Raw genomic sequence first — 24122 nt, 5'->3', positions numbered from 1 at the left:
AATTGACTCTGCTGTCTGGAACTGATGGAATTCGGTGCTTAAACACACCTGGGGAGACACACAAATTCCCCATCCCTGATACAAGCCAAAGTGGGTTCTAAAAGCCATCAAGTAAATTTCAATAAAGCAGTAAATTCGCTGCACGTGATGCATCGCGCGCAGGCGGCGCGTTCTCACCCACAACACGTAGCATGCGCGATAACGTGTGAATGAAGGTTCAGCGCCTGCATTCTTCGGCGTGTGGAGAGGGGGGTGGAGAAGCGAGAAGAGCGAGGCGAAAAGAGCTGCCTCATATAATCCCTTCCCTTGAAAGCATTTGGCTCTCTACAATCACTAGTGGGAGCTGGAGAGGGCAAGGAAACCAAGCCGAGCAGATCCGTCCTTGAGAGAGAATAGAGGCGAGAGCAGCTGGAGCAGCGGCTCCCTCAGCCCGGAGACGAGCAGCGGCGTGGAGAAGGGACGCCGGAGACGCCGCGCAGGGAGGCCGCCGCGGCTCCGGGGAGGAGAAGCAGCCTCTGGCGGCGCGAAGCGGGCGACGCCGCTCTCCCGCCTCCTCCCAGCCCAGGAAGGGAAGCCCGGCGTGACTCCGCCGCAGCCTGCCAGCAGACTTCGGGTTTCCAGGAGTTGCAAGTGAGTTTGGGAGCAGCCCGGGCGGGAAAAGAGTGAGCCGGGGTGGGGGTGCTGTGTATTGTTGAGGGACAAAACTCTGTCTGAGGTGGGGGGTTTGAATTTTTGCCGCGCTAGTTTCACCGCGTTTTGCTTGGAGTCGGTCCGCGCACCCCTCACGTTTTCTCGCCCCCTCCCAGTAGTCTCTGAGGCGCCTTTTCACTCCCGGCGAGGCAGGGGGGCTCCTGAGGGTGGCGGTGGGAAGCGCCTGGGCAGAATTGGACGCGCGGGGGGAAGAGAGGTGGCTGGAGGGAGGGAGGCAATGCATTCCTGCCCCCAAACCCTTCAGCCCGAGTCCGCGGCGTCGGTTCCTTCCTGGGTCTCCTGGGCAGAGCCCGGCCCTCCCCTCACTTTCCACGGAATTCTGCCGGGGAAGCTTTCAGGGCTTCTAAACACAGGAGACCGAGTCGAGCAGACCGAGTCGAGCACCTCACGCTTCTCGTCCTTCTGCCGGTTGCTATATTAGAGGAGTCCGATAAAGAGCAGAAGACGGCCGAGGAAAACCCACAGCTGGAGACTCCTTTTATTAGGGCCAACGAAGATGTCACAGAGTAGTAGCAAGCTTTCAAGTTGAGCAGGACTCTTCGTCAGGCGAGATGTTAACACAAAGCAGGAGGGGACCGAGGAAAAATAAGCAAACCAAGCAGAAAAGTTAGGCTGGGTGTTGTAGCCCTAAGGTCAATCTTTAGGACAACGTTTGCCTACCCTAGGTAAAAATGATTGTCTGTGGTTGCTTGCAGATGCCCCGTTGAGCACGCATCCTGCTTTGTTTGTGCAAAGGCTGCAACATTGGCTATTTATTGTGCACCCACTCTGGGATGTATGCAGCTAAACTATGCTAGGAGTGGACTCCTTGAAATGAATGGACTTAAATTACTCCTGTCCATTAATTTCAATATATCTACTCTGAATAGGGCTAACATTGTATTACCTTTTCCAAAAAAAGTATCAGAGGGCTGTATCCAATGTTGCACTAATCAATCGTCAGCCCACAGTTTGCAGCACATTTTCCCGTTACTTTACTTATTGCAAAAAGTTTGATTTGGTGGAGAAACAGGTTTGCTGTGCAAGAATGTTAAACTGTTTGCTGTGCAAGAATGCTCAATTTAAAATTGTCACCCCTGCTATCCCACAATGTATTTGCTATCCTACTATGGCCAACCAAGCACATGGGCAGCGGCCCTCCCATCAATCAAAATCAATACAACTCTGGGGTTCTGCCCCCCTCCCCCAACAAAAATCCTGGCTACACTGATGCCCAAGCAGGACATGGGAGCAACAGTCCTCTCCCATTGTTGAACTTGCAGTCACTGGGGGGAGAGTAATGCTGGCACGATAACTGATTTTGTGTCACTGTTGCTGTTTCTTTAGTTTGGAGTAGCAATGGCCAACGCAATGATTGGGAACAGTCACCATGGAGATTGCAGGCATTGTGTTTGAAGCAGATACAGGCAAAACCATCTGGAAGTTCTGTAGCAGATTGCTCTATCGATGTGATTAATTGCACACAACCACACATTTCTCTGTAGGATTAAAAAAAGAAACTAGAGCAAGACAACGCAGAAATGTTGGGGACAGGCGCACCTCCTCAGCTTAGTGGTGGAAACCCTTCAGCTGAGGCATGTTGATGGTAGGAGTTAGGAGAGAGATGTATTTTTGAGACATACGAAGTAGCCCACTGCTGAAAACTCCACATTTGTTTCTAATTTGACACCAGCTAAATTACCGGGGGGGGGGCATTATATCTACGTTACAAAAGCCATGTGAACCAACATTGCACGTTTGGCCTGTAGTTGGTCATTTCACTCACGAAATAAATTAGCCCCATGTGTGGTCTTTTGGAGTGAGGGCATTTTGAACCTTAAAGACGAGAAAGGTTTCTATTCATTAAAAGTCAACTTCGCGATCAGTAGTCCAATACCTAGTATGGTACTGAGTGTCCTTTATCCAAGGACTGTACTGGCAGCAACTGCAAACTCCTTGTTCTAACAGGTGTCCTCTGTCCACTATAATTTTCCATTCCTGCTGGTAAGATGACCCACCGGTTACTAGGAAGTTTTATCAAGTTAACTAAGCCTCAGCAAGGATAGTAATCCATATGCTATTCATTGCACCTGCATTTTTTTGCACTTTACTGTTGTAAAGATACATAGATACTTTCTGTCTTGATTCAATGACATCTGACTTTTTTGGACGATTATATCAGAGGACAGGTAGTGGATTTTGGTGGCTTCAATAAGCATTAATTATACGAGGTCCGCTCTTCCTGGAAGAACATGTAGGCAAAGGAAGAATTGATTCCATATTCATAGTTTCATGGAGATGAATCTGTGAGAAGGAATGCAGTCTGAAAACCATTGTAGACAGCTACAAATAAACCATTCTTGGCAAGAAGTGGCTAAGAGAAGATCTGGTGTGCTTATTGGGATTTAAGAGGGGGCTATAGCTCGTTCCTTAATCACAGGTTTTGCACACAGAATGTTCCAAGTTGAATTGTTGGCATTTCTAACTAACAGAGCAAGGAAAGATCTCTGCCTGAGACCTTGGAGATCCAATGTCAGTCAGCATTAGACAGTATTGGGACAGATGTGCCAATGGTCCTACTCAGTAACTGTGAACTTGGGCAAAGACAGACTTTGCAAAATAGATGAGATTCAGTTTGGACCCTGATTTTTCAGCTTTACAGCCTGCCTCAATCCAAATCACTTTGGAGGTTGCCCGATTTGATGGGGTTCAGTACCCTTTTCTGACCAAAATGAAGCTCCATTTCCTTTCCCTCTACTGGGAAATAAAAACCAGCTGTAACTTCCCCTCTTTTGACAGCAGTGGGTGAAATCTGCTGTTGTAGGAGCCTCTATAGAGTCCAGAGTGGATAAAACCTGCCAAATTTTAGGAAAATGGGTCCTAGTTTGTTTGCCTCCCCCCACCCCATGTGTGTGTGTTGATAGACAGATTTTGGTAAAGGGGGGAACTAACTGATTTGCTTCCTTCTCTATGTGATTTTTGTCTCTCTCTCTCTGTAGTAACTAATTCAGTGGCATTAGATGCATGCCCCCTAGGTAGTGCTGCATGCAGAGATGCAAGCAAAGTGTTTTGACTTGAGTAGATTGGTGTCTTGCAACCTTTTGCCTGACTTCCCTGACTCTGCATCTTCTTGGAGCAAGAGGACCTGGTGCAGGTGCAGGATGAGGCTGCTGCTGGTGTAGTGTCTTCTGCCTGCTCAGCTGCTTCCTGCAGTGCAAGAGGATAGAATAGCTTGTAAAGGTAAAGGGACCCCTGACCATTAGGTCCAGTCGTGACCGACTCTGGGGTTGCAGTGCTCATCTCGCTTTTTTGGCCAAGGGAGCCGGCATACAGCTTCCGGGTCATGTGGCCAGCATGACTAAGCCGCTTCTGGCAAACCAGAGCAGCGCATGGAAACACCATTTACCTTCCCGCCAGAGTGGTACCTATTTATCTACTTGCACTTTGACGTGCTTTCGAACTGCTAGGTTGGCAGGAGCAGGGACCGAGCAATGAGAGCTCACCCTGTCGTGGGGATTCGAACTGCCGACCTTCTGATCAGCAATTCCTAGGCTCTTTGGTTTAACCCACATCGCCACCCATGTCCCTAGAATAGCTTGTACCCACTGCCAACTCAAAGTAACCCTAGACTATGATCTGTACCTTGCTGCCAGTCTCAGAACACTGAGGCTGGGGTGAAGCTGCTACTGCTGCCTGTTATCACTGCTCCTGCCTTCAACAGTGTTGGTGCATTTGAGCAAGAGGAGTAAGCCAAATGGCCAGTGTTGCTACCAACTTTGCCATTGCTCCCAGTCCTTGCTCCCTGGGGGCAACACATGGTTTGCTGCCAACATCATGTGCATGCCTCATGATCAGGCACAATAATGGATTGCTAACAATAAGGGTGTGGCTGTGTAACAATGCTGGTGATGAATGTCAAAGTGATGCCTTGCTTCTTACAACACTGTCTGTGCACTCAATATTGTAGTGTAGTAATAGGCAGTACTGTGTGTGAGGGAAAGAAACCCACACATGCAGTAAGGTGGCGGTGGTGGTGATAAGATTTAATAAGTAGATTTTTGCTTGTTTGATAAAAATAAATCCATTTGGGACAAACAAAGGTGTATGTGTCTTTCTTCAGACAAAGATACAAATATTTAATAATATAAGGCAGATCACCACTGAATAAAATCGGTGCACAGAGCGTGGGATTTTTCTCACCAGGCTGGCTGACTAACAGCTGACTCCCTTTTCACTCTTTCAGAGGAGGCGGATGACAACAATAGGGGCAATTCTGGGGAGGGCAATTGCAATAAGTCACCTTCCCCAGCCTCCCAGATGTTCTGGTTGCTGAACTGCATTCCTGAACACCTAGATCATGTCTAGATATCAGAAATCAGGGGTGTGCAACGGCCACAAGATTTGCCTTGTATCTGTAACATTTGGAAGCAGCCCATTGTGTTTCAGATCTGCTCTGATTCAATTTATTATTTGCATCCAAATCTGAATATCTGTTTCATCACCATTGACTAAAAATGGCTATGACTCTTTTCCTCTTTACATAAGTGGATGAAATTTGCAGGCAGATGGACCCCTCCTGTGCAAATTAAGCCTGCCAAATTTCAGATAGATCCATTCAGGGGATATTGTGCAGGAAAACTTTGTTAAAAATGCAAAAAAAGGGGGGAGTCTTTTAGTTTCTGATGAAACAGAATGCAAATTGCATGCATGGTCACCCTTTGGAGAAGAGGAAGCCTACATTTCAGAAAGATAGGTGCTTTGGTTCTCCTACAAAGGCAGACATTACCACTTTGGAGTGGGAAGATAGAAATCACATCTCCATCTCCAATTTCTTTAGGGGGGCGGGCAGAATTGGTGCTGGGTTAGAAACCTGCCAAAGTTTGGAAAAGTCATACCTTTTTTCTCACACCCGCCTTATTGAAATTACGCTCTGTGAAGAGAAGAGACAGTGAAAGTTATGGTTTTTAATTGTTTGTTAGGAAAAAGAATGCTTAGGACAGAAGCAAGCCACCCCAAAAGTCTTAATTCTGCTGTTTACACGCTTTTCTCACAGACAAAACTCGGTGGAGAATGATGACCCATGAGAAGAACAACTCTGTTTACTTCAAAATCCCTCCACCAAATCACAGAGATTGAAGTGCTCTTGTAAAACAATTAACAGTGATTAAAAGCTGGGCCTGTATGTCAAAATGAAAGATTGTACCCTCTCTCCACCCTTTCCCTCTCATCTTCATCATCTCTCCTCTTAAGCTCTGGGAAATTCTTCAGTTAGCTTGTTTAATATATCAGAAAATAAAATAAAAACTTGTACAAGTCACAGAGTGACTTGGAAGCTTAGCAGTGACCCTGACACCTCCTTGAGACACCTTGCTAATGGTGCAATCTGACTTTAGAATGTGACATCATGACCCTAATCATCCTGATTTGGCTTATTTGGGGGGTCCACAAAGAGCCACTGTGTTGGCCACTGTGGTGACAGGATGCTGCTCTAGATGGGGCTTTGACCTGGTCCAGGAGGGGCCTTCTTAAGTTCTTAGACCTTTCAGAAGTTGATATGTTACCTGCAACAAACTGCTGCAGAATGGAGTCCTGCGGTTCAGGATTCCAGCCATTCCATTTCACCATTAATATTTCATCCCTCTTTGCAACCCTGTCCCAACTCCCTGGTATGGTCAGTCAGCATTTGTGTGGCATGCGCAAACCTTGTTGGGAAGGTTTGTTTGGTTCTCCACAGCCCTAAGATTTTCCAGAAATGTTTTTTTGTAATTCAGCAAACCCTGGCATTCTCCAAAGCCTTCAGATATTTCCTTCTTTGGGGTGGTGGGTGGAGGTATGCCATTTTGGTTACATACACAACCACATTCACAGCCTGAACTTTGGAATTAAAAGGAATGATAGATTTGAAGATGCAGTGCAGTGTTTTAACCTGGTGGCCATTTTTTCCCTTCTAAATTGCAACCAAATATTACTTCAATTCCTACTACTTATATCTCTTTTTCAATAATACTAACTGGATGCAAGCAACACTTGTGAGTGAAGCTCAGTTCTTTTGATTAGGTCAGTGAATGCTGTGTTCTGCTATCAATAATAATAATAATAATATAACAATACAGTGGTACCTTGGGTTAAGTACTTAATTTGTTCCGGAGGTCCGTTATTAACCTGAAACTGTTCTTAACCTGAAGCACCACTTTAGCTAATGGGGCCTCCTGCTGCCGTCGTGCTGCAGGAGCACAATTTCTGTTCTCATCCTGAAGCAAAGTTCTTCATCCGAGGTACTATTTCTGGGTTAGCAGAGTCTGTAATCCGAAGCGTCTGTAACCCGAAGTGTCTGTAACCCGAGGTACCGCTATAATCTATACCCTGCCCACTCCGGGCAACTCACAGCATATATCAGAACATATTAAAACACCATACATTAAAAACTTCCTGATACAGGACTGCCTTCAGATGTCTTCTAAAAGTCAGATAGTTGTTTATTTCCTTTACATCTGAAGGGAGGGTGTTTCACAGAGAGGGCCCAGCTACCGAGAAGGCCCTCTGCCTGGTTCCCTGTAACCTTGCTTCTCATAGTGAGGGAACAGCAGAAGACCCTCAGAGGAGAACCACTTTATGCCATTTTATGCTTGTCTGATATGTGTGCAACCGTGCACAAGTGCATCACAGCAACCCAGAGGTGACCAGAAAAGGGGGTGGTTGGGGTGGGGTGTAATGGGCAGAGCGAGTTCCCCCAATGCACATGGGGGTCAGGAACATAACCCTCATGCAAAACAGTTGTTGCCTGTAATGTGCATATCCTTCCATAGTATCACAAACACATATTTTAGACAAAGATCAGAACTGTCTGTGTTTTTTGTTAAGGGGTAAAATAAATAGCTGATACAAGTGAATAATTCTGATTTAAATGAAACACGTTGAGGAGCAGATGGAAAACACATTCACTTCTACAATGCAGCATATTTATAGTCTGGTAGAACTTCACTACATTACGTTCATGAGGAAAGGGATTGAAAAGCTGTTCTTAAAGCTAATATTTGTAAAAAAAAATTTTTTTTACTGTTCCTATTCCACAAGAAGGAAAAGGATTCCTTCTCTCCACGCCTGAATATTCAGATTATATTTAAAAAGTGATAAGGAACCTGTGTCACCCTCCAAATGTTTTTGATCTACACATCCTATCAACCCCAGCCATCATTGAGAATGGTCAGAACTGTATGCCAACATCTGGAGGGCCACAGGTTTTCCCATAGTCGTATCAATTCTGAAACATCAATAGATTAGTGCAATTGTCAGCCACATGCACAACACTATGACATCATCATCCTTATTTGTGCATGTTAGGTTGAGCTTGTGAATACAGATGCCATCTGGCTTGTTCACATTTTGAAGCATGAAAATAGAGGAAATTCTCAGCTGATTAATCTTTTGGGACCTGAATTTCACATTTTGCAAATTTTCTATGGCTTTTCTACCCAAAACTGATGGTCTAGGATTTTGATCTGATGCGTACTTGTGTGTAGTCATGCAATCCAAACCTGTTTACTCACAAATAAACCCATTGCGTTTAGCAGGGGGTGTTATTCTTCTGAAATAGTGTTTTCAATTGCAGCCTAAGTCCCATTGAACTTTAAATTCTAATTAAAAATTCACAGCATCAGAATGGAAAGCATGCAATTATTTTCAGTTTAATACAAAGCCAACCAAAAGTGAGAAAGGAAGGATCCAGGTCATCTGCAATGTTGTTATTTTGTTGCTGATAATATGTCTTGAGTTTCCATTCTATATGTGGTCAAGTAGCTGAGTACTGTACTTTTCTGTAGGGTGTAAGTGGTCAGCAGCTTCATCGCTGGTGATGAATTTATGAAGTCTGCTCTTATAGCCGATCCCTTCCGAAATGGGATTAACTGACAGCGTATGCCAGGTGGAGTTTTCCATTGTGGAAATAGGTTCACTTTGCAAGTGTTGCAAACAGGTCCGCATCAACTGGGCTTTAAAATGTGAAAGTTTACTCTCTGGCATAATATTTTGCTCAAGGAACCCTCCTTTCATTTGTCAGTTAGCTCAGCAGCCTAGTGACATCACAAGTCACTTGAGCTTTGCCCTTGTGCCTAACCATAATGTCATTACAAGCTCCTTGATGTGTGCAGTATCAGGTGACCTGATTTGGATCTCATGAAATAATAAGGGGACACATCATGGAAAACATTAGTTGAACCAGGTTAAAGCTTGCATGAGAGCCCACTATGAATCTCCTGAGCAAATGGTAATTTGTGGGGATTTTCTGGATCCCTTCCTTGCAACCTCAGTTTAGCCCAGCTATGAAGCATGTCATTTTAAAAGAAGACAATAGTGGTTCTTCTTTTGAAATCTTTACTGCAGGTTGTTGTCTTATATTCTGGACTGTTGTGGCATGAAATAGAAGCATCAAGTTACATGAAATTTCTTGACTCAGGTAAATAGGACTTGCCATTTTTTTATCTGTATTGCTGCTGTGAATTTCAGATGTTTAAAGCATGAAGTATTGGCCCTGTTTCTTCTGTGAATAGAGCTATTGAACCATTGAGTCACTGTCTGGGTGAGTTCATGGAGAAGTATTAGGTGGAAAATGTAGTAATAGCTTGAAAAGTGGTTTTTACAAATTACATCATCCTCCTTCTCAGTGGTCCAGGTCAGATATACACATTTAGAGTGTACAGTGCTGAAAGTTGGGCGGGAAGGAGTGAGAAAGCTTGCTTTGTGTTTTTCTTCTAACATTAGCACACTCTGTATTTGGAGATTTATACTTAACCTTAGCATGGCTTGGATGCAACAGATGTCTTATTAAATTAAATAGATATGCTGTTTTCCCATTATATGGATGGTGGTTGAAGCAGCTCTAAGCTCCTTAAAGGAAGTGCTGGAAAATGTATACCATATATACATACTTAATTTTGTTTGTATGCCACCTTTCCACAGCTCAAACCATGCTCAAGGCAGCTTACAATAGAAAAAGAATACATAGCTACAATATAACAAAACTAGTAATAAACAATGAATAATACATTAAAGTATACACAACCAAACTAAACAATGTCCACATAAATCGCAACAAGGTCAATAATAAAAATGGAAGAAACTGCAGCAACGGCAACAATTCCCCAGCCCCAAGTAATGTGTTTGAAGACATGAGTCACTCCAACACCAGAGGAGACATGGTAGAGAAGTGATTTCCTAGCGCTTGTACTGTATATTTGGAGACATAGGAGGACATGAGTGTCAATCTAGCAGACACACCCAGTTCTGTAAATGTGATTTGAACTTAACTAGGTTAAAGTCTTCCTTCTTTTTCTTATGGAAGGTAGCAATAACAGCAGCCTTGTGACATGGCTTATTTGTGCCAAATGGGTCCTAGATGTTAGAAAAAGGCTACGCTCATCTTTCCCAGGCACCAAGTGTTGGCAAGGAAGGCAGCTGATCAATCACAGCTATTATTTGTCAATCCATATGCACTGTTGCTTAGAACAATAGGTGCATCAGTGTATCCTTGCACAAGTTTCTGTCCCCTGGAGGAATGAAAGCTTTTCCTGTTAATGTTTGCAAAGGCAAGATTTCATAATTTTATTTCCCCGCAAAGATTTTGTATTCTCCCCACTAACTCTGCTGCTGATATGCTGCCTGATCCTTTGACCTGATTTTCAAAGGTGAAACCATTACAAATTGTGAGGAGTCAGCACCTTTTGAAAAGTTAAGGAACTGCAAAGAGTTTGTTCTCAGTTGAGTCCTCTTTGAAAGAAGGATTAAAACCCAAGCTGACAGATTGTGTCTAAAGCAGATCTAGGATTGGGATGACAGGGATCTTGTGACTGAATGGCAAAGGCGCATTGTTGTTTAGTTTTATGGCATTCATGAAGATGGGAGAGGCTGTGAACATCCATGCTTTTGCTATGGCTGACTCATGTCAGATGTTAGCTGTTCAGCTTATTGGGAACAATTGCCTTTCAAATGCATATGCTCCTGGCATAAGGATCTTCAAAAGGTATGTTTCCTCCTGTGGTGCAATGGGTCAGTGCATCTGGCTGTTAACCAGAAGGTTGGTGGTTTGAGCTCACACAGGGGTGCCAACTTGAATAAAATATTGTGGGGACCCAGGAGGTTGGACTAGATGACCCTCGGGGTGCCTTTCAACTCTCATTTTGTGATTGCAATGTGTGATACTATTAAACATTTGAATTAATTACTTTTGCTGTATCTAAGCAAAGGATGCTGAGTGGTATGGAGACATGCACCAGCACTTTTATTGACTGATTATATTTTCTCGATCTCAGGAGTCTCTGTTTTCCTGTAGAAGAATTTTTTTTAAAAAAATCCACACTCTATGTCTTGTAATCGAATATGACTCTGCTTGAATCAGTGAATTTGTGGGTATGGGTGTGATCAGTATGTTTTGTTTCACCTGACTCACTAATGCCAGATATTCCAAAAGCAAAGGGCATTTGTATGACTGTACTGCAGCTAAGCAGGCAAGTTTAGATCAGGCCACCATCTGAGCAATGGTGGTTATGGGGAGAAGGAAAGGAATTTAACGAAAATCAGAACCCCTACCTCTTGACTTCCCCTAACGATAGCCAACTCATTTCCTGCTCTGAAGTTAGTAGCAAAGAGATCTCTTGGAAGGTAAGAGGCAAAGACCTCCCACCCCCTCACCTGATCTTTGGGGTATGTGGAGCAAAAGGTTCACTGACTCTTACTATACCAGTGTAGTACAAAGGGTTGGAACTGGGCATACCACGGGATGCTTCAAAGGCCCACTGTAACATGTTTGTACAACACTTTGAGGATAAAGCTGTTCACCTTTAGAATTATCTTGATGACAGCTCCTGATGACATGTCCAATATTACAACTTTGTGGAATCAAATTCAGCTGATGCAGCCTGATTACATGGAAAATGTACTTGCACTAATGGGCCCAGCTTTGTGCCCTCTTTTACCCTGGGGGTGCTTCTGACACTATGGTCTTATGCAGTATATAAATTGTTGCAGTAAATACCACTGGAAGCATAAGTGGCTTGAGTGTTTAGGAGCTCTTTCTCCCAGTTTAGGTTGGTGTGGCAGCCATAGCCATTGCTAGATTGGAATAGCTTGTTTATGGAAGTCCAGGCATTGGTAACCTCTAGACTGGAGTACTGCAATGCGCTCTATGAACCCCTGGAAGCCACAGCTAGTGTAAAATGCTTCAGCAAGGTGGTTGAATGGGATGCCCTATCAGCAGCATGTAACGTTTGTGCTAAAAGAGATGCACTGACTGCCAATACATTACTGCACCAAATTTAAGGTTGTGCTATTGCCATTTCAAGCCCTGAACAACTTGGGACCAGGTTTTCTTTGGAAATGCCTCATCTGTCTGGTTACTTTAATCCTCTGGAGAGACACTCTTAGTAGTATGGGGGACACCTTCAGATTTTTATCTGATATCTGCCTATTACAGTGATGTGTACCCTTTTTTTTTCCATATTCCAGCATCTTCCAATTAAAGGTTGCATGTGTAGCCAAGCTGGAATCATAGAATTGTAGGGTTGGAAGGCACCCTGAGGGTTGTCTAGTCCAACCCCTTGCAATGCAGGAATATGCAGTTGTCCAGAACAGGGATCAAACCTGCAACCTTGGTGTTATCAGCACCACGCTCTAACCAGCTGAGCTATATTTATACTGGCTGCCTTGCATGCAGATTCTGGGCTGATTTCAGGGTGCTAGTCTTGACCTATAAATCCCCAAATGACTCAGGATCCAGATGTCTGAAGCAGCCACTCCCTGTCTCAACCTGCCAGTGTCTTTAGATCTGGGAGGGAGGCCCTTCTCCTTGTTCCACAACTGGGAGAGGTCCATTATGTGTTGACAAGGATAGGGTTTTCTCTGCATTGGGGCCCTGTTTATAGAACACCTTTTCCCAGAAGCATGAGTGGAACTGACATTTTTTTTCATTCCAGAACCGGGAAGAGACCCATTTGTTTGCCTGGGAATTTGTGGGAGATTAGTATTAGTGTTGCTACTTCAAAGTAGGGAGGTGTTATGTGTCACATTTTTGCTTTATCTTTATAGATTGTGTGTGAACTGTTGTGGTGTTTTTATTGTAGTATACTCTGCAGTGGGATTGTATGATGAAGGGCAAGCTAGAGAAATTCTTACAAAATAAATAAACAACAAACAAGTAGTTCCTGGACCACACCTGCTCATTTAGGAGTATAAAAACCTTGCTTTAGTTAAAAAAGGAAATGGAAGATTAAAGGCTGATAAATTCTGCACAATAATCAGTTTCTGTCTTGGGAGACCTGTTTGACAATATGGTTAGATCCCTAGCCAATGGTACCATCAAACAATACTTCAATCTTCATTGCAACTTTAAAGGGCTTGATACTGCTTTTGTTTTCTCATGATGTGACTTTTCTTTGTGGAATCTGTTCAGGTGTCCTAGTTAGGGAACTTGTTTGTTTTTAACAAAAAAGTACTAGGTTTAAGACTGCCTTTAGTGAAGGTGTGTCTTGCTTATCTTGCTGTTGTTTTAGCAGTTCACTTGAGAAACTCCTTTAATCTATTACAAAAGGTTGTGCAGCATTTGTTGTTTCAGTGGATTCATATTATTTATATTGAGAATGTTCCCCCCCCCATCTGTCACCCAGTTTGACAAGCCTAATTTTTTGGTCTTCTCCTATTTTTAAAAAAACATAATTATTATTTAACAACTATCGTTTAAAATCCAGCCAAAGTTAAACACAACAAAATTCCGTTGATTTAAGTCTTTCTCCCATTGAAACAGTGACATTGTAAAGTGATTATGCCCTTTTATATAAAAATAAAATAAAATAAATTGTCCAGTAGCACCTTAGAGACCAACTAAGTTTGTTCTTGGTATGAGTTTTGTGTACATGCAAACTTCTTTTTTTTAATATATATTTCTACTGCCCTTTTTATTTTATAGTTTAGGATTGATTCAGATAACTTATCCTTCCATCTTGCCTGTCTTTCTGAGGCCATTAAATGGATGGATATGCATAAATCTGAGCTATCATTTGAAGGTATCCACAACCACGGCAGCTTACATTTCTTATATTTCTCCGATCACTCATAGATGATTTAAAAAACTTAACCATTGAAAACTTGCACCATTCCTTTGCATCCAGCCAGTCCATGACAGCAGAGCTGTCTTGGTAGAGAATCACACAGGGCCACTTTGTGAACCAATGGGACCCGCAGATAGATTGGATTAGTAGCAGTATGAAAAAGGACTGCCATAATTGTACTGCTCATTTTGGCCTCACATGGAAATGCCAGACCATAAATTCAGAGTGTGCGTGGGATTCTTGTTGACAGCCTCAAGGTTACCCGTGGACAATTGAATGGGAGTCACCAAGTATTTGACTGCTATTAGCACCATCATATGACTATTACCCTCTTGTATCCCAAGCTGGCATCTCTGTTGCTTAAGTCTTTCATTTGCCCACCTCACTGTTCACGTATGCTTTTACTTAAGCATTTTTTCTTGACAGATTTAGTTGCCTCTGCTCTGGCTAAGTGGGCACTTTCTAGTGCCATTTGCCCACCAGTGAGAGACGTAGTGGTATAGAAGGAATGTGAGTGAGGCAGCTGGTGGCCTGTGGTGCTGACAAGAGGAGAGGCGCCGGCAGCCAGGGAACTGATTTATTAGTAAGGCCAGCATCCTTTTCCAGAGCCAGGAGAGAAGATTTCTGATGTGGTTTCCAGCATCACCCAAATTAATTGGCGTGTGTGTGCGCGTGCGCTCACATCATCTGCATACCAGTGGCTGCAAAGGACGCTGAGTGCTATATGCAGATCTTCAGTAATTTCACTGAATTGGTTGTGAGTCTAGTGAGTCACTGGCACTTTTTAGCCCAGCTTTGAAGCCAAATAATTGCTGGTTTAAATATGTATTCCATTGCCAGCTTTTGTTACTTCAAACAGCCCCTGCACTACTTGGGTCTCCCTGTTGCACAGTCAGTGCTTGAAGTGTGGTAGTTTGGGGACACCATTGCAGTTCTCTTCAGGTGGACCTAAAACCACCCCAATTTCTTCAATGCATGTTATTGAGCCTGGCCCAACCAGAATGAAACCATTCTAGTTCCCATCCCCTTGCACTGCGTGGCCTCCATGGCTTGTGCAGTCACAAGAGTTGCTAGTTCCTTTGCTGGATGTTGATGTCTCCCATTGCCTCCACTGACACTTTGCTTTGGCAAGGCTCGAGACTGAGGCTCTGCACCTTTTGCACCGGGCACAAGTTCAGGGATGGCTCCGAAGCCTTATTTTGGCCTGGGAGGACATTGCTTTGCTGCCCACTTCACGTGTTGGCTTGTCCTTATTTGCCCACTGTCAGGGCAATGTGGGTTTTATGGGTTACCAGTTTCATTTGGAACCTTGTAGGAATTTTTGTTCCTTAGGTTCCCCCCTCCATCTGCGCTGCACAGACTTTGGCGGGATGGGGCACTGGGGCCTTCATTTCGCTCTTGGTTAATGTCATGCAGGGCTGGATAAAAACAGGGGTAAAGAGCTTTCTGCTTGATGAAGGTGTGCTTCCTCAAGCCTTCTTGTCAGTGCCACAAGGCTTCAGAGTGGGGATCTGAGTTAATGGGCAGGGAGGTCCTAAGCCATGGAAGCTCACCCCCAAAATTTGAGGTGTAGGTATATGATCTTATGCCTCAGATTTATAGAATCCCACACAATCTAAATTGTTGTTACCTGCTTGCAGAGCCTTCGAATATATAAAATAAAATGTGTGGGCATTTTACAGTACTTCTGTCACAGCCTCTCTCTCTTTTTTGTGTGTGTGGGTAGGTGTCTGGGGGCTTCCAATGAGAAACAGGAATGTGAAAGCAGGAAGCTGGACTAGGTGGGCCTTATGCCTGATCCATGCAGCCCTCAACAGGAAAAAAAAAGGTTCCCCACCTCAGTTGTATAGCCTTTTTGTATGAACTGATATCACCTATATTTAAGCTGGCACATTTCAAGGGTAGAAGTACTTGCAAAAATAGAGTTATAACACTAAATTGCTTTCCCTCTCCAATATCCAGTTCTTCAAGTGTATATGTTCAACAGCGGAGTTGAATATATGTGTCTTTGTTTCTATTACTTAGCATTACCGTTTATGCAATGTGGAAACTATTTTTTAGCCCATGTACCTAAGCAGTGAACCTTCTCTTTGATCCAAATAGAATTTTCTCCCTTGACCGAATGGAAGACTCCAAAATGTTTTACTTGGCTGCAGGGAATATATATATATCAAACAGGACTCCCTTACCCTGGTATTCAGTAAAGAAATAGTACTGTAAATATCCCCAGTCGTAGACTCTTAGAATTGGAAGCGACCCCAAGCGTCTTCTAGTTCAACCTCCTGCTATGCAGGAATCTCAGCTAAAGCATCCATGACAGATGGCCATCCAACCTCTGCTAAAACACCTCCAAGAAAGGAGAGTCCACTACCTCCTGCAGGAGACTGTTCCACTGTCAAACAGCTCAGAAGTTTTTCCTGATGTTTATTCAGAATCTCATTTAACTTGAAAGCCATTGGTTCAAGTCCTACCCTCCAAAGCAGGTGAAAACAAGCTTGTTCCATCTTGCATGTGACAGCCCTTCAAATATTTGAAGATGGCAATCATATCTCCTCTGAGTCCCCTCTTTTCCAGGCTCAACATACCCAGCTCCTTCAACCATTCCTCATAAAGCTTGGCTTCTAGACCCTTGATAATCTTGGTCGTCCTCCTTTGCATATGATCCAGCTTGTCAACATCCTTCCTTAGCTCCTTATGCAGCCACACCAGTTTCTTTAGGTGCCTCCCACTTTTCTTTCTTGTTTGAATTGTCTGCATTTTTACCATCAATATCTCACATTTACAAAATTTCCATCTATCTTGGACTCCCTTCTCTTTGAGTATTTCTGGCCACGGGACTCCACACAGTAGTTCCTCAAGCTTTTTGAAATCAGTCTTCTTAAAGTCCAGAGTACATGTCCAACTTCACTTAGCTTTCCTTGCCTGTGTATAATGAACTCAAGAGGACATGATCACTTCCTTCCAAGGTTAGTTTCACTTCATCAATCAGTGCAGAGGTGGTTTTAGGTTAGCACAACTAGTGCGGTGGCCCTGGGCGCTTTGTTGCAGGGGGCACCACAACAATGCCAGGAGGGTGCCAAATTTTAGCGTCATGGAGGGCACCACTGAAATTTGAGAGCACAAAGTCCTCCACTGATCAGTTCCTCCCTGTTGTTGAGGACCAGGTTCAAGAGAGATGACCCCCTTATTGTTTCTTCCACCTTCTGGGAAATGAAATTGTCAGAAATGGAGGAATTTGTTGGACCTTACATTTTGGCAGAGCTTGAGTAAATTTGCCCAACCATGTGCTATGTATCCTGATCTTGTCTACACCATACATTTAAAGCACATCTCCCCCAAATGTTTTGTACTTATTCATTGCCGTGTATGGGTCTCTCTTCTTCCCCAAGAAGCTAAAAATAATATATTTGCAGGTACTATTTATCTTTTTCAAAATGGGTTTTTCAAGCCTAACACAATGCTTCTGTTACTCACACACCAATTCACTTCCTGAGATAAATATAAAATAAAGTATCTGAATAGAGCTGATAAATTAAACATATGTTCTCCTCATGAAGTTAATTCTGTTGCAAGAGGAGCACAATAGTTCTTGCATAATGAATGCTACAGAGATCATGGTTCAGGTTGATTCAAAGTCATTCTGTTGGTACACTTACCACTGCATCCTGTGCATGCCTACTCAAAGTAAACACCAAGTAAGTGAACATACGGTTGCAGAATTAACATTCCAGTTTATTCAGAAGGTATATCAGTCCATTAACACAACTCATATGTCTACTGGTGCAGCAGCTAGGCAACGTTTGATCCTGGACTAAACTGTCTTATGCATGGGGTGGGCTTGTGTTCAGTTTTGAAGCATGCAACATCCCCCTCCTCGCCCCCGCTTTACGCACCTGTTTCTAAACTGGAATTTTCTTTTTTTCAAACAACGTCTTCTCAGAAGCAAGTTCCATGGTGCATACTCCCAGGTGAGTGGGGTTAGCACTGCAGTTTTCAGTGCCTGGTGGGCTCTGAGTGGTGCAGCCATTGTTGGATCTGCAAGTCTGCTTCTTGTGCCAACCAGGTTGGAAGGTAGGGCCGGAGGAATCTAACAGCTGTGCCAGCTCAGAGCTGATTTGGGTTCCTGTTGGGCTCAGTGCTGTTACGTGATAGCAGTGGGGATCCTGTGAGTGGAAATGGGGAGTTCGTGCTGGCATCAGTCTGCAGGCAGAAGTTGGCAGGACTGGGTGGAGGAACAGCTCAGCCCAGTCCAGCCCCACTCCTAGTCTAGGGCAAAAGGGGTCTTGATTGCAGCATACTTGTAGAAAAGAGTAATATATATTTTAAGTAAAAATAATAAAACGGTCATCTGTAACCATGTATGTATCTGGCTTGCCACCCTGACTATAAAATGTTTTTAAAAATAGGAAGAAAGGGAATGCTGTGGTGACTGCCTTCAGCCTTCTGGGTGGTCATCCTCCCCCCACCCTTGGAGCTGTCTATTTCTGTCTTTCCAAATGAATAAATAGTATCACAGTCTCTATTGTGTGCATGTTCCTGTTTGCATTGTTACGTCACAAGTTAGTTCTCAAAGCATGGACTTCTGCAGGGTGAAGTCAGGTGCTCTGTGGCAACGTATATCTCTGGGGCCCTAGATTGTTGCTGAACAGAAGCACATTTCAGAACCAAACCAGATATTTCTTTTAACATGAGTCAGGCTTAAAAAAAAAAGATAAACAAATACCAAGTAGCCCCTTCCCATGATTTTGCAACAGGACCATAGCACATTAGGAGAGGTGCCTAAATCTCTCTCTCCCCACTAACAACAAAAATTGCCATTCATGGGTGTGACAATTAGCCTCAGGGGAGAAAAACAGCTCTCATTGGCACCAGTGAGAGAGATTTTCATTGGGTTTTGTCTTAATAGTTTGAGGATTAAAGTATATATCTGTAGCTTTCTTTCTGTAGCTTTCTCCCAGAAATCTGCTTTATTCTGTAGTAAGTATCCATTTATGTGTTTTTTTAAAAAAATGCATGGCTGCAGCTAATAAGATATACATGTACAGGGCTGTAGTCTGTTTGAGAATCAAAGAATTGGTAGTTGTATTAAAGTATCTTATAACTAATATTAATGCCAAGAACGATTCTGAAAGTTGATAAGCAAGATTTATTGCAACCTTGCTGAAATTGTTCTAATACCCCAAATGACAAAAAGCAGAGCTATATCAGAATTGGAGAGCAAAGACAGAAGAGATGGTATACAAAATAGTTTTAGAATATTAAAATTGTAAATGTTAACTGAATTGCAGATGAGTTTATCTCTAATGGAAATATTTTGCCTTCTCTGATATTATAATGGTGTATAATATTATCATTCCTGTGTTTGACCACCGTCTGTTTGCAGCAGTATTTCCTTTCAAAGAAAGAGCACAGCCTTTAGGAGAGAATTCTGTAAATCAATGAGGCCCTGATTTGTGGTAGACCACCACACTAATCTGTCTGAGCAAAATGCATATTAGCCACTTTTGTGCTTGAAAGGTCTTAATTTCTATTTAAACAGTTTTTAAATTACTGAAGCAATACGTACAGGAGAAAGATGCATAAATTTAAATGGCTGTGATTTTTGGCTGCAGTTTCTTAAGGAAAACAAAAATGGGATTTTCTTTTCCTTGTCTCTTACTTCCCTCCATTTCAGTTAGCTCAGCATTGGTGGCCTGTTTTAAAGTTAACTTCAGGACTCAATATTGTATGTTACACATAAGTCAAGAGACACAATTGTATTTATTCTGTAGTGAACAATGTGATTATTTTTGTGGTGCCCTTTTTTCCAGGAACCTCCAACTTGAGTTCTGCGTGTTGTTTTGTTTCTAAAAATGAGAATAACCGCTTTATGAATGCAGTTTTAGAAAAATGCAGGCCACATTCCTTACCAACTCAAGTTCAGCAACTGCCATGTTAGTATTGATAACCTGCAGAAGAATTGCATGCAGTAGAATCCTGGAAGTCTCAGTGCACTTATTCTTGTATGTTGTATCATCTGACTTGCTGTGGTGAACAGCTGTTGTACAGATGCTCTGTCTAAGTATCCAGGACCCAAACCATAATTTTAGGCACACTCATGGATTTGCATATGCTTGCTGGGATTGATGGCATTATAGTTTGAAAGCATGCCATGTCAACCAAAATGCTTTTCAACCTTTGTACTGTATACACTTCAAAAGTTTTTTAGCAGTATGGAATGGAGAGCTGTTGTACTACTGTACAAAAAATGCAGTAACCTAGATCCATTAGTCATTAACATAATTGTTAATGGGACTCTTAGTTGTGGGACTCTTCAGACTATGAGAAAGAAATGTTATTTGAAGACTACCTGACATCTTTCGTTTTAGCCTCCCCCATCGGCTTTCTCTGTTGCATTCTGCTTTAAGACACAGACTAAAACCTAGCTCTACCCCAGTATATTTAATAACTACTTTCTGTTTACTGTTCTCCTGATTGTGCAGTTACCAACTTAGTAAGCTGCTCTGACCTCGTTGGAGGAAGAACAGGATATAAGAGAAATAACTAAAATAATATTTGGCACTGAGGTACTAAAAGTCCACCCAGGAGACTTGGGAAAGCTTCATTTTGAATCTGTTCAAGGTCAATTTATTAGGCAGAGTGTTTTTGTCAGTGTTCAGAAAACTACAAAAAAAAACCTTCATAGATTCCTTTGGAATAAGAACTTGAGGGGTGGGGGGAAGACAACTTTTTACATTTCTCTCCCCCCCCCAAAAAAAACTGTATTTTAAGACTTGGAAATAAATTGGAAGGGACAAAGTAATTCAGGCTGACAAGCAGTGTCAAAATGATATTCTTCAAATTAAGGTGGGCCACTTTGTTAAATTATGAGCACATGTTAGGTTTTTGGAAGTACCAAATATTTTGGCTTGGCCTTACTGACATTCCCGACAGCGTTTGCAGGTTATAAATAGGAGCGTTTGAGGAAAGAGAAAAAGATACACGCCCATTCAATTTTCAAGAAATACACTGGGCTGATCCTGTCTATAGACCAGTAGTGACTAATTTGAGAAGAAATCAAAGGGCATGTCCTTTTAAAACTGAATTTGTTATGGAGAAATAAGCTCTAAGATTAAACAATGGTTAGTTAACTTAGAGGTTGTTGTTCTTCTTGACCAGAGCCAATGACTCTTGTTGTCTCCTCTACTAAAACTTTTCAGTGCAGTTTCCAGATTCTGTTTTAAATGTTTGGGGGTTTTTTATATACAGATTCTAAACAAGAGAATAAATTGCTTGGACTAAAATAAAACTTTAGATCTCATGTTCAGTTTCTGTAAAAGGGATGCATGCTCTTTTTAATGGACCATTTATTCATGTATTTTAATTAAACTCTGCCCTTTTTACCTGACAAGGCTTAAGGTTGGCTTACAGATAAAAACAAGAATTGCTAGAAACATAGAAAAAAACAATGAAACATCAATAGAATTAAAACTATATACATATATAAAATCTGTTAAAACGGACAAATAATTGCAATAAAAATAAAAACAGCACGGCACCAGCAAAGGAGTTCCAGATTCTGAAAGCAGCCACCAAGAATGTCCTCTTCCACGTCCCCACTTAAACATGCCTATGAGGGTGGTGGGACTGAGAGAAGGGACTCCCCTGAAGATCCCAAAACCTGAGCGGGTTCATATGAGGGTATATAATCTTTCAGATAGCTTGGATTTAAGCTATGTAGGGATCAGACCTTTGGTGTAGCAGCATCTACTCTTTTTGGACTCCCTCGCATTGCATATCAGAGAATTGTCTTCTTTACTGGCATTTTGGCGCTTGCAGAAGTCAATGTTCCTCTTTCAACCAACTGTCATGCTTTAAAGAGTGGGGTAGGAACAGTGATTTGCATGGTTCTCATCAAGTGAGGAGACTGCTTGAAGTGAGAGCTCTCCTATGGGGTGGGGCTGCGGCTGCAGCTACTGCCTGAGCCCAGATGGTGATGTAGCCTTAGCAATGAGACCTGAGTCCAACCATTCCAACTCTCTTTCTCTCTCTGCCTTCAACTCACCCAGCTCCACTGTTTAGCCAGGTGCCTTTTTGGCTATCCTGGGATTTTCGTTCTCAGGAAACAGAACAGGAACTGGCCCAGCTAACTTTTCCTCCATTACAGAGACACCTGATAACAGCCGAGCAGGACCCTCTTCTCTATCACTAACTGAATGTTCCCAACACCACCGCCCACACATTGGAATCTTCCTCCTTTCATAGATCCCACCATTCCCACCCGGCCATTCCCACCCTGTTCCTGGCTGGTGTCATGGGGCCAATAACACAAGGCTTCTAAAATCTCTATCCCAGTTGATATCTCTCTTGCATTTCAATTGGTTTTATGTATTTGCAGTTGTTGTTTTGTACCACTTTTAAATTTATAGTTGTTATTTAATATTTTAATTTATGCAGTTTTTAATATATGTTATTTTATTGCAAATTGCTGAAGGATGTCTCACGGGAAACGATTCACAGATGAAATAATAATTACAATATTTTTTCTAATTATTAAATTGTTATCTTAAGATTGCTCTGTCTATTTAAGATCAGATTCCTCAAAGTTACAGACATTTAAATAGATGTTCTATATGGTATCGTTTTCCATCCACACCAGATGTCAAACACTGAAAACTTAATTAAATATTGTTGGGGCACATTTTTGTTTTGTAAGTTCAGTATATCAGATATGAAGAAAATCCAGTAATGGGAATTTTATGTCCACAAGCTGGGGATATAAAATTGAGGAGGTCAAGCAAAGAATTTGCTGGATTTTATTTAACATAGACACCTAATCCTATGTTTGACATTTTTAAGATTTTGGCCAAGGAATGTAACTACTATAAATTTATATTGGCTACAATAACGTGCAAAGCAAGCCATGTCACTAGGATATCTTGAACATTTCAGAATCATGTGTTCTTATGTATTTCTTACATCTTATACACCTGCTATGAAGCAGTTTGTTCTTCTTGATTATTAAGTTTACCCATACAAAAATTCTCAGGAAGGAGTCAAATGAAGGGTCGATCTATTTAATTTAAATGTGTGAATGATTATTATTTCCTCAGAAATTTTGGAACTGTTCTAGAGAACATTCTGGAAAAAAAGCCTACAGTCTTTTCAATCCATTGGCCTATTAATGTTTAAGAAGTCATTAAAAGCAGGAGCCAATTGACAATAAAAGTCATGTATGTTTCCCAGAAATTAAGTACTGTTGGGTTGAATAGTAATTTGGCCAGCAAACGGACATACTTTTTTCCCTTTTTTGTGTTAGCAGAATTTAATTTGTTACTTTTTGGCATTTTCTTTAATAAGGTGGTATGAAACTTGAAGCTTTGAGAACCGATGTAATCTCTGAAGGATGTTGTTTCTCCCTTTTCCAAACTATCCACAGCTGTTGCCAGTGTAACCTGACTTTCTCATTGCTCTGGCCCCATTTTGCCAAACTTCAGGATTTGTGCTGGCGTTCTCCTTTTTCAAAAAGGTCAGCTTTCTTCAACATTAACTTTGGTCTGCTAGTATGTGGCTGATCCATGTTCTTCCCTGCAGTATGCTGCTACTTTGGGGGTTTTGTTGTTGTTGTTGACTTTGGGGCTAGGGTGTTGCTTTGGGGTTTTTGTTTCTTGCTGTTGGGTTGTTGTTTTTTTGGAACCTTTCTTTTAGATACTGTTGTGATTTATGTGGAAATTGTTCAGTTGGGTTGTGTGTATTATTACTTTTCTTATGTTGCGGTTATGTATTTTTTTCATGTTGCAAGCCGCTTTGAGCATGGTTTGAACTGTGGAAAGGCGGCATACAAATAAAATTCTGTTTGTATGTTTTCAACTTCCTCATGATAACAGTATAAGGGAGGCACTACTAGATGCTCCAGCTAAACCCTGGTTCTGAAACAAGCTCCCCCTTGCAGTCAGGCAGGCAGAGTGAGTTCTGGCCACAGTTAGGGACTTTTTAATTTTGCCAAAACTTGCAAGTATTTGTTGTAGCTGTTAACTATGCTGTTTTTAAGCGATAGGAAATACTGTGAGTGAGACTGTTGTACTTGCTGGTTGTAGAGGTTTTAGTGATTTAGTTTGACTAATTATTTAATTTCTTGTTATTGCCATTTGATGTTGTAACCCATCCTGCACCCTTAGGCACAAAGGCAGGATATAAATTTTAATAATAATAATAAATGGATTTGCTGTTACTGCAAATATTATTATTATTATTATTATTATTAATTTATTAATTTATACCCCGCCCATCTGGCTGGGTTTCCCCAGCCCCATTGGGCAGCTTCCAACAAAATATTAAAATACAGTGGTCTGTTAAGCA

At 42.1% G+C, this 24122-nt stretch overlaps 1 protein-coding gene across 2 annotated transcripts in view; it reads left to right on the top strand.

Moving 5' to 3' along the window:
* Positions 1 to 274: 274 nt before the first annotated feature.
* The window catches only part of BMPR1B (bone morphogenetic protein receptor type 1B), a 214307-nt gene continuing 190459 nt past the window's right edge, over positions 275 to 24122 (top strand). Inside the window, exon 1 of one of the 2 annotated variants that reach the window (XM_053404034.1) lies at positions 275 to 630. The gene's annotated coding sequence lies outside the window, so the exon portion shown is untranslated. The remainder of the gene's footprint in view (positions 631 to 24122) is intronic. The other variant, XM_053404037.1, reaches the window with a different exon arrangement.

The sequence above is a fragment of the Podarcis raffonei genome, chromosome 9 (assembly GCF_027172205.1).
Source record: "Podarcis raffonei isolate rPodRaf1 chromosome 9, rPodRaf1.pri, whole genome shotgun sequence".
NCBI lineage: Eukaryota > Metazoa > Chordata > Lepidosauria > Squamata > Lacertidae > Podarcis > Podarcis raffonei.
The sequence above is the reverse complement of the archived record's forward strand: the minus strand, read 5'-3'. Positions and strand labels throughout refer to the sequence as shown.